The 10,746-nt window shown below is 46.0% G+C and overlaps 1 long non-coding RNA gene across 1 annotated transcript; it reads left to right on the forward strand.

The window, feature by feature from the left end:
• Nucleotides 1-1,784: 1,784 nt before the first annotated feature.
• On the forward strand, nt 1,785-10,515 carry LOC134172650 (uncharacterized). The gene is made up of 4 exons (XR_009967975.1): nt 1,785-1,960; nt 3,030-3,139; nt 6,424-6,551; nt 10,392-10,515. It is a non-coding gene; the product is annotated as an uncharacterized LOC134172650 (long non-coding RNA).
• The last annotated feature ends 231 nt before the right edge of the window (nt 10,516-10,746 follow it).

Below are 10,746 nucleotides of genomic sequence, written 5' to 3' on the forward strand. Positions count from 1 at the left end.
GATCATACTCCCTTTGCTATGCACACCATTCATAGGCACTGGAGATGTAGAACGAGATCACAGAAGGATCCCTGCAAGTTTTCATCCTAATTTTAGCCCCAACATCAACTTTGAGAACATCCTTTTAAGAGGAAATGCCTGGCAGCAATGACACAGCAGTGAGCTTGATGAAATGGTGCTGGCTTTACAACAGGCTCCAAACGGGCTCATGATGTCTGAAAGCATGTATTAAACCAGGCTCACAGATAAAACACACATAGAATATGACACAGTTCTTTATAAAGAGAAGCTTTTATAGGCCAAATGCTGAGGAGCCTCATGAGATTACTGAATAATCCAAAGGGAAGTGCTTGGAAGCCTGTTTCTTGGGACACAGAGAACCAGCCTGGAAAAATGCCTTGGAGACGAGACTCTGGGGATGGATCAACCCTCCCTTAGGTTATGGATCAAGCTGTTTTTTCCATCTCTATTTTCTTACATGAAATACAGCCCCTCTGGATCCAGTGTGAGGAGTGCCAAGGAGCAGGAGGAGAGGGGATGTGCCACCTGCACTCAATTCCAGTTGTTCCAGTTCCTCACAGCCCACTTGCAAGCCAAGGTGCCACAAATGAGTTAATTTCCATGGAATACTGAGACTAATTGGAACCAGCTCTCGGCCCCTGTAAAGCATTAAGCTGGACTGCAAGTGATAATTGCTCACCTGCTGTATGTGCCTATAAGAGGGAGTGCAGTAACTAGTGCATGGGGTTTTATCACTTCCTTGGGACTGCAGGGGCTGAAGTTTTTCCAGCACCCATAGCACCAAAGGTAAAATGCTGGATTAGTCCTGTGGTTTATGGGCACTCAGTGCAAGGAAAACTGGTGATACAGGGCTGGGTTACAACTCTCATTACATGCTCTCTTGGGTCAGGTAAGCTTTTCCCCCCCTCTATGCTTCTGGTATCAATAGTGTAGAAGCTTTCTTCCTTCTAGAAGGTATTGTAAGAGATGTTTAGGACTGTGCTGCAGGCTAAAAGTGTAGCTCATTGACAGTATAAGGAACTTTAAGTACTTCTTAAGGGTCTAGGCCTCTCTATTGCAAGGGTTTGGGCTGCAGAAGTGTTAGAAAGAGTCTCAGTCTCTATTATAAATTCCAGAAACTCTTGTTTTATAGCTTCTCAGAATTCTCTATCTCCTCTTATTCAAGACTCTTTTCTATACTAGAAAAGCTACACATTTCTCAGAGGGTATAAGCAGTACTTTGCCTGAGAAGGGGAGGTAACACTGATTGTTGTTACTTGGAGGATGGTGTAGATTGAAAGGAGATTTCTTTATGGAAAACCTCTATTTTTTGAAGTGCTGACCGCTCTTCTCCTGTAGCCTGAGTGGCAACAGGGCTGCTCATTTCCAGAGCCTGAAATAACAGCTTTGGTCAGGAAGGAAGGATCAGAAATAACTGAGAATTGCAGTGGGATTCACTAGAGGGGCTGAAAAGGGCAGGATAGAAGGAAGTTCTTAGATGTATCCATCAGGGGGATCCTGGTACCATTGTTAATTGCTTGTGTTGTTCAGCAAATCTCACAAAAAGCAATGGGATTGGGATGTTGTATAAACCAGATAGCCTAAATTTTGACATGAGGCTTCATTCTTACAGAATAACACCCTCAGTGTTTGTACTTCTTGAGACTCTAGGAGTTTCTGTTACGGATTGGAACTTGAGGCCTATCTCTCATACGTGTTCTTGGATGACCATAAAATGATAGCACTGATTTTTTGCTATTAATAAGTGGGTAAATGAGTGGCTCAGGATTGGCACAGAGGGATGGCTTTATGGCACAAGCTGAACTGCGATAGCCAAGTATTTCCTGAGCAAGTCACCTTAATGCCTTCAGAAATAGTAAGTGACGTGGCTGTTCAGAGTGACCAAGTATCTACACCTTCAAATCAGTGGAAATGATACAAGGGAAAGAAACATCTACAGGTAACTAAATCTGTCAAAAATGACAGGAAACCAGGCTTTTTTTTTTTTTCCATGAGGTTCTTGGCACTTCTATTTCTGATCCTGGTCTTGAAACAAAAAGACAAAAATAGTCTAATTTCCAGCCTTTTCCACTGGTGCCTTGACACTCTGGGGCTGAGCCAAGAGCCAGAAGCTCAGAGGCCAGCAGAAATGTAGAGATGAGTATGTGCCAGAGGACCGAGGCTGTATTACATTAGCTTGAGCACAAGGAAAGGGGAAAAAGTTCTGAGCTGTTCTTTCAAGGTGAAATGGAGCATCCTTTTCCCTGGGATCTGTCATGTCCTGGTAGTCCCTCTTCATAGTATGTTCCCATCAGGATGTCATTGCAGGACTGTGGGGCTTGGAAAAAAACAGACACCAGTTTCTAGCTGGTGGGAGCTGAAAGGGCCTTATGTGGGCAGAGGGGTACAAAGTGGAAATGGTTTCCTTCTAACAAAGGTGTTTAAGCAGTTCCTAGTGAAAGCCTTGCTATTGGGAGAAATAGGGGTATCCTGTGATTATCCACAAGTAGGAAATGTTTTATGCCCCATGAACTTACTGGGAATGCCACGTTTTTCAGGTGGTCTGAGTGTCAGATGCCTGATCCTGATGGATGATGCTAAGCACAGACATAATCACCATCTCGGTCTCAGACCCAGCCGGTCAGATACGTTAAGGTTTTCCAAATGTTCTCCCAACAATAAAAGGAAATGTAAAGTTAATCAAATTGTCATGAGAGATCAGAGCCCAGCAAGGAGGGACTAAGACTGACATGTGAAGTAGAAGCACTAATAAAACAGACGGCTGCTCGCTGGTCCTGCCCGTGCTTGTGTTTAATTTAAACAAGTTAATGATGAATGGGCCTTGCCGAGGAAGGGCAGGGGATCTGTCGAAATCGATGTGTGTACCAGCCACTTAAAGAAAGCAGAGAAGTGGTAAATCTCTAACTGCATGTGAGGATCGTGCTTCTGCACATATCCCCGCTGGCATGTTTGGAGCAAGGGGCCATCCTGCTCTCTCCTCTACCTTACCCATGGATGTTGCTGCCCAGACAGAAGCTGGATAAAGTTAATCCCTGGGGTCCTTTGGGCTGATTTGTTGCTCAACCAAATTAATTCCTGTGCCTAAACACCATCAAGATGACTTCAAAACAGAAGTAAGGTGAGCTCACCTTATTTCCTTGCTTTCTAGTTATCAGTCTCTGATACTCCATGTATGTGTGTGGCTTGAGATCTTTTGCTCTGAAGATCTCCTCCACTGTAACTCTGCTGGACACAATGATTCTGGGATGCTCTTTGGGAATGAGGTTGAATGTCATGGCTTTGACTGCTCTGAGTGGTAGAGACACCCTGTCAGGTGTCTTTCACGTTGATCTGGGTTGTAATGTACTGAAGTGCTTTTTCTATGTTTCCAGGGGAGCTGGAAAGAAGTAGCTCTGTGCACAGCATAGCTATGAAGTGCAGCTTAGCTCTCTTGTGGGATATTAATCACCACGCGCTGCTCCTGCTCTGTGCTCCTTACCCCAGGAACCATTTTGTCCATGGAGGGGATGTTTAATCCTGAAATCCAAGCACTTGTTTCCTACAGAACCCCTTCAACCACCATCAGATGCCAGTGAATTCCAGTCAGCGCCGCCCTCCAGGCACTGGTCAGACTATGGCCCTGGCCATGAGAAGCTTCTCTGTTACCCATTACTCATCCCCGGAGCCAGCCTGCATCGTGTTTTCGTTCTGGATAACTACGATCAGGAGGCAGAAGCACTCCTGCTCCCCGATGCCTTTCATTAGATCCCACCTTGCAAGTGTTGGTTGCGCTGCAGGGCACTGGGGAGGTCAGGATGGGCAGCCAGGGTGGCCGGGAGCCAAACAGATGAAGTAGCTCAATCTGCTGCTTCCCTCCATGCCCCGCAGCAGCGCGGCTTCCCTGGTCACAAAGCCCTCTCTCTGTGACCCCTGCTCGCCTGCCTTTTTGCTCTTGTTCTTCTCCGCAGTTCCTTCCTTTATCAGATTAACTTTAATTAGTGAAATCAGAATCACATGGAGAGGGGAGGAAATGCTCCCAATGTGCTGGGCTTATTTTCAGCCCAGGAAAAATCGAGGTGCGTGAAGGCTCTTGGGTGAGGTTTTTGTCTAGAAAGCTGTCTGTGATGGTGATAGCGCTGGGAGCTGGGAGTGTGTGGTAGAGAAAGCCCATTTCTGCTTTGTGTGTGCAGAGGAGCTGCACCCACACGCAACGCATGTACAGCTACAAGTGTGTGCTAGCTAATGCTTACATGGAATCAACCAGGTTGGAAAAGACCTTTAAGACCATCCAGTCCAGCCATTCCCCAGCACTGCCAAGGCCACCACTACCCCATGGCACTGAGGCCTCATCTCCAAGCTGTGTGAACACTTGCAGGGATGGTGACTGCAGCCCTGCCCTGGGCAGCCTGTTCCAATGCCTGAGCACCCTCTGGGGCAGGAATTGTTCCTCAGCTCCATCTAAACCTGCCCTGGTGCAGCTTGAGGCCGTTTCCTCTTGTCCCATCCCTTGTTCCTTGGGAGCAGAGCCCAGCCCCTCCTGGCTCCATCCTCCTCTCAGGAAGTTGTACATAAGGGACGCTGTAAAGTCCACACAAGTCCCTTTAGGCAGCATGAACCAAAGGCTGGAGTCACACTCTGGAGCCCTGAAAGACCCCAAGAGCTGGTTTACAAACTGACTGCAACGCATCCATGTGCATGAATGAACACAGATGAAGCACAGAGAAAAATGAAACCAATAAACCATTTGTATTTGTTAGCGTGGCAACAGGGTACAGGGTAATCTGTAGAGGGAGGGTCTCTGGCAAATCACAGTAAACAGCAGGCCAGAGTAGAGGGCTGGGATGAAGATGAGCATTTATCTTGGGGCAGGGGACACGAGTATTGCTATAAGTGCCTCTTGACATTATGCTTGTGTCCCACTAATGCAGTTCAGGGGCTGTCATTTAGCATCACGGTCTTTCCACATTCACATCACTGCTGTGTCTGCCCTAGTACCAAATCTCTGTGTTGTTTTAATTTGTCTCTCCTTTTTAGGTCTTGCTCACTGCATTTTCAGTGTGGTTCAGCCTGAACAGACCTGTGCACTCTGGTTGCGGGAGTGATGGACGTTTTCGGGTACATAACCTTGGGAATCTCTCTGACCAAAGAAATTCTCCATTGCTGCTGGCCAAACTGCTTCTGTCTGCCATCTCTGCATGTGACCACTTCAGCACACCTCTACATTAGACCAGGAGGTCAGTCCTGGTTTCTGAGCCCAGCTCTACCTGCATACGTGGACATGAAGTCTCCCTGTATCTGTTCAAGGTTTAAACTCTCTCTTTTTCCTTTCTCAATCTATTTTGCTAATAGCTTGTTCCCCTTTGCAGTTCTGCAGTGCAAGCTCTGGGGCACATGCTGCTCCCCACTCCAAGCTCCTTTCTGGTGCCACTGCTCCACAGCTAGTGAGCATCCTCCCCACCTCAAGCACCCATGGGCTAGGCTGCAGCTATGGCACAGGGCAGGAAGGGAAATACCTGAATTAAAGCCTCCAGAAGCTTGGAAGGAAGGTGACTTTGGTGGCATAGACAAGACCAGGCAGTAAGGGTGAAGCGAATCAGAGCCTGATCCAGAATGTAGTAAATGATAGACACTTTGAATGGATGTTGGTAGCTGGTGTCCTCCAGAAGGTGAATCTGTGAGACCTCTAGTGGTTCTGCCTGCATCCCCAGCACAGCACTCGCCTGGACTCATGGAGGATGAGCATGAGGCATCCAAACTCTCCCTGCCTGCGAGGTCTTTCTGTTTTGAGTAAGGTGCAGACGACAGTGGCCAGTAACACTGAACAGACTTCGCTGCTGGTGAGCAGTTGTGGCTTCTCTCGGCCACACAGCACCAGTGAAATCCTCTCAAGCAGAGACACAGGGCTCAGGCACGCAGTCGAGCAGCTTCCTGCACACCAGCCAAGTGGGATGCCCAGCAGCAAATCTGTGGAGGTCCCCAGGGCTGGAGCTCTATGCAAGGGGTGAGAGCAAGCATATGCCATCAATTGGATGGCATCAAGAGCGCATGCTGGAGAGGGACTCTTCATCAGGGACTGTAGCGATAGGACAAGGGGTGATGGGTTTAACCCGAAACAGGGGAAGTTTAGATTGGATATAAGGAAGAAGTTATTTAATGTGAGGGTGCTGAGGCACTGGAATGGGTTGTCCAAAGAAGTGGTAAAACTGCATCCCTGGTGGTGTTCAAGGCCAGGCTGGACAGAGCCTTGGGTGCCATGGTTTAGTGTGAGGTATCCCTGCCCACGGCAGGGGGTTGAAACTGGATGAACTTAAGGTCCTTTCCAACCCAAACCATTCTATGGTAAAACCCACATGCATCTGAGCCCTCCACATGGGATCCTCACTGCATAAGCCTATGACCCTTTCTATGCTCGCTTTTATTGAGGTGGTTTGTGGGCCTCTCACAGGTGCATCTCATAGAGAAGAGCAGCAAAGTGCCTCTGGCTTCTCCCAGAAATCAGTTCCAGATGTACTGGGACAGAGCTTCCCTTCGGAGGAAATACATGTTTTCAGGTAGGGCCCTCTATGAAGGCTCAGAACACTTCCTACACTGTGAACAAAACCCTTTACAGCAACTGCTCTTCTTTCTGACCTTTCCACTTCCCTCCAATCTTTGTGCAGCATGCTAATGTGAATAGTTTTGGTTTCTTCTTACCATCCCTGTACACATGAGGTTCAGAATTCCCTTTGTGCTGAGAGCAGCTTCCCCCAGTGTCTCTCTGTCCATGAACTTTGAGGCCTTTCTTCTTTCCATCTCTGCTGAGACACCCCCTCCATACTGTGCTCCTGCCACGTGTTCCTGATGATTGAAATCCTAATTTGCTTCTTGTGCAAACAAAATCATTCTCTTGCTCTGTTCAGAGCTCTCCTTGACATGTTTCTGAAATAACATCAAATAGCATAGATTTTAGACTTCTTTTATGATCTGCATAAATTTCATATTGAGACTTGATCATGTATCATAAGCAATTCCCAAGGGTTCCATCACCCTGAGTTTTGGGCATGCTCCACCAGCTGAGTTAATGCTGTGCCAAAGCTATCAAAAAGGCTTTAAAACCCATTCCTGCCTTTGAAATTGGGACCTAAAAGGTGTGGTTTTCACTTCACAGCAGAGGCTTTCCTCCCATTTGAGCTTGACTTGGCTGTTCCATGGTACTGATATGCATGGACATCTTGGTGGGAGACCAGAGCTGAGGGCTACGGTTTGCCTTGTTCTTCCCGGTGGCAAAGGGGTATTAACTTTTAATTAACTTTTGCCTGTAGGCCCCCAGTTATCATTATTAATTGACATAATGGCATCATTTCACTAGGAAAAAGCCAAGCAATCTGTTTATCAGTGTCCCCACTGCCCTCCGCATGTCACCAAACATTAAATACTCAGGTTTCTTGCAGCCAGATGCCTCCACTTTCCCATTTTTCACCCTAACTGCTTTCACAGCACCGCTGCAATGTTAATGCAAGAATCTGTAAGTGTGAGGGCAAAGTAAAAGGAATGTAGCTTAATACCCAAGCAATTAGCACAAGGGTTATTGTGCTGAAGGCATTATTCATTTGTAATTATCTGAAGCTGCTGAAAAATTCCCAGGACTGCCTCCAATGGGGCGCATGAATCAAAGCCCACACACAGAATGGTAGCATGTTGCAAAGGCAAGAAGAGAAGCACTTGGCCCACTCTCACACACAGTTTCTCAGCCCTGGGACTTCTTGCAGCAGTACAGAGCCAGCTGCTTGCAGCTGAGACCTGTTTGTTTCTGGTGGGCATATTCCTGAGCTCGCAGCAGTAAGATAATGAGGAGGAAGGAAACAGGAAACATATCTGCGTGTTCAGTCGCATTGGTTAATTTGGCCCACGTTTCCTCTGATTAAAAGCAAAGAGATAGTAACAGTAATAACTTCTGGGTCGTATTTGGGGAGGGAGGGAGATTTGGGTTGGGGTTTTCAAACAGAAAATCTAATAATAATTAATACTATTAATATGTAATAGGCATATTTTCAGGGTGTTTAATTGAATGTGTATATTGATTCACCACACTTGAAAGACAATATACATCAAGCACGTCAGCTTCCTGTAGAAAACACAATAAATTATATATGATTCAATAAATTGCAATCAAAAGAGGAATTGTAAATCTACTGCCTTCTGTCAAGGGCAAGGTGAACATGGCAATGTGCACAGGAACAAGGAAATAATGTCTGGGATTTACTTTTCTAAGTTTATTGAAATATAGTTTTCCACTTCCTCAGGATTTCTCTTTTTCATCTGAAAAGAGGAAAGATTCCAGCTCCTTTGCAGCTGCTTCTTTTAGGGCCTATCTTTGTGCAACAAATGGGCAGGACTGAGGGCTTGATGCTCAAGGCAAGATCGAGCATCACATCCCCAGTATTTGTATACACTGCATTGAATGGGAACTGATGAGAGGTCTGCTTGACATGGTGCTGAAGAGCTGCTTAAGGAAATCAGCCTCTAGCCCTAAATATTGCTCCTCAGAATGAGATTTGCTGGAGCTTGGCTGGGGTCTGGTTCCCAGCTGTATCTTGCACCAGACAGTTTTCTGTGCAGGAGCTGGCTGAGGTATTCATGTATTTTCTGCATGGAATATGGCCTCTTTGAATTACAGGGCTGGCTTGTCCTAGAAGGGTGTCTGAAACTGGGTGCCATTAACAGCCCCATCACAGGGCAGAGCCAGACTCTGTTCTGATGCAGTCCTGATGCTGAGCATCATTTGGGAACCTTTGTCCGCTGTGGTTTTCAGAGAGCAACACATAAACAAATGCAGTGTGTTTTGTTTGTTTTAGGAACAAGTTTTCCTTGACTCCAACTGCCACAGATTCCCATCCTGTGTTCCTTGGAGTTAAAATGGACACATTTAACTGAACTCCACTGCTCCAAGTTAACAGCATTGCAGCATTCCCCAACCAGTACATTCCTTCTCATTTACATGCCTCTTGCTGTCCCCTCTGCCCCCAAGATCATGTCAAGACATCAGAAACTGTCTATAAAAACCAAACAAGTTTTGTTTTCATAACCTGTCCATGTCCTGTTTCTTTACGGTGTAGTGAGGATGAGACAAAGTCTTTCAACATAACAGAAAGTGGACTTTGGGAAGGGTTTTTTACCTAACTGGGAGTGTTGGCAGCTCTGACGTTTGTCATGTGCCCCTTGGGCAGAAGGAGAAAATGTTAAGGTGTGATTTAAGCAGATCAGATATAGCATAATTCTCATCCTGCTCTCAATCAGTGCTATTTTGATAACTGGAGTGAGTTAGGAATATGAAGAATCATAGAATCATAAAACGGTTAGGGTTGGAAAGGACCTTAAGATCATCCAGTTCCAACCCCCCTGCCATGGGCAGGGACACCTCACACTAAACCATGTCACCCAAGGCTCTGTCCAACCTGGCCTTGAACACCACCAGGGATGGAGCATTCACAACTTCCCTGGGCAACCCATTCCAGTGCCTCACCACCCTCACAGTAAAGAACTTCTTCCTTATATCCAATCTAAACTTCCCGTTTAAGTTTTAACCCGTTACCCCTTGTCCTGTCACTACAGTCCCTAATGAAGAGTCCTAAGAACCTAAACAAAAATAAGCTGTTCCATCCAAAACCATCCCTTGAGTGATTTCCCTAGGTGGGTAGAAGTAGCATCATAATGTGCACAGGACCCCACTAAACAACTCGGGGATGTTGCAAATAGAGCCTTGGGACCATTTTCTGATCCTATCGGTGTCAGGACCCTGCTTGCATCCAGCAGGGAGCAGTGGGGTTGGAAGCTGCTCCCGCTGTGTCATCCACTCGGGAATTGTTATGGAGTACAGATAGTACTGGCTTTGGGAAGCAGGTGGCAGCTCTTACTCCACTGAACAGTGGAAAACAACCGCTTGGGTTTTACTTATTTGCCAAGCAGAAGTTTGAAGAGAGTGCTGCTGTTCCAAATGTTCTATTTTAAAGGAACTCTCTGAACCTCTGTTTGTAAGACAAAATGTGTCCTAGCACTGAAGTCTAGAAAATGTCATATTCTTTTGAGCAGAACAAATTTGGGTTTTTTTTCATCAAAAAGGAAGTTGATATTATGGGGAAAACCTGTTGGTATTAGGAGGGAGAGGGAGCAAGGCAATATTTCCCTAAGCAGCTTTGTAATAAGTATTTGTTTTCCTGACCAGTTGAATAGGATACATCTCCCTAGTATTGCAAGCCAAAAAACAGATAGAGAAAAGGCACTTTTCCTAAGACAGAAACAAACCCTCTCTTCACCATTCCAGAGGAAATTGTTAGTGACAATGAGGCACAGACTGTGAGCTGAAAATTCCTTGCATTTGAAATGGTTTGGATTTTTTTACATTTTACTTCCAGCTCTGACCACCCACAAGGGAAAGGAAAAGCAGAGAAGAGCACACAGCTTACACAAAACGATTCCTGCGACAAAAGGACCCTTTCTTAGCCATACTGATTATATGGTATCTCTTATGGCAGTTTCCAGGGTATGCTCAGCACTGTAGGCTGGAAGATCAGATCAACATTACCAATTCTAGGAGTAAACCTTCAACATCTCTGACTGGAACTGAAGAGTCAGAACTGAAAATACCAAATCTACACAGCTAAACTTTTTTAACCTCCCTTCTACCATAGGAGCAGGAAATGGGCACTGTTTGTGTTCTGGTGTCACCATACTGATAAACCTGAACTCTTGACTCACGCTCTGTTGCAG

Source organism: Pezoporus occidentalis, unplaced genomic scaffold (genome assembly GCF_034315485.1).
Source record: "Pezoporus occidentalis ecotype Australia unplaced genomic scaffold, CSIRO_AGI_Poc_V1 ctg46, whole genome shotgun sequence".
Lineage (NCBI taxonomy): Eukaryota > Metazoa > Chordata > Aves > Psittaciformes > Psittacidae > Pezoporus > Pezoporus occidentalis.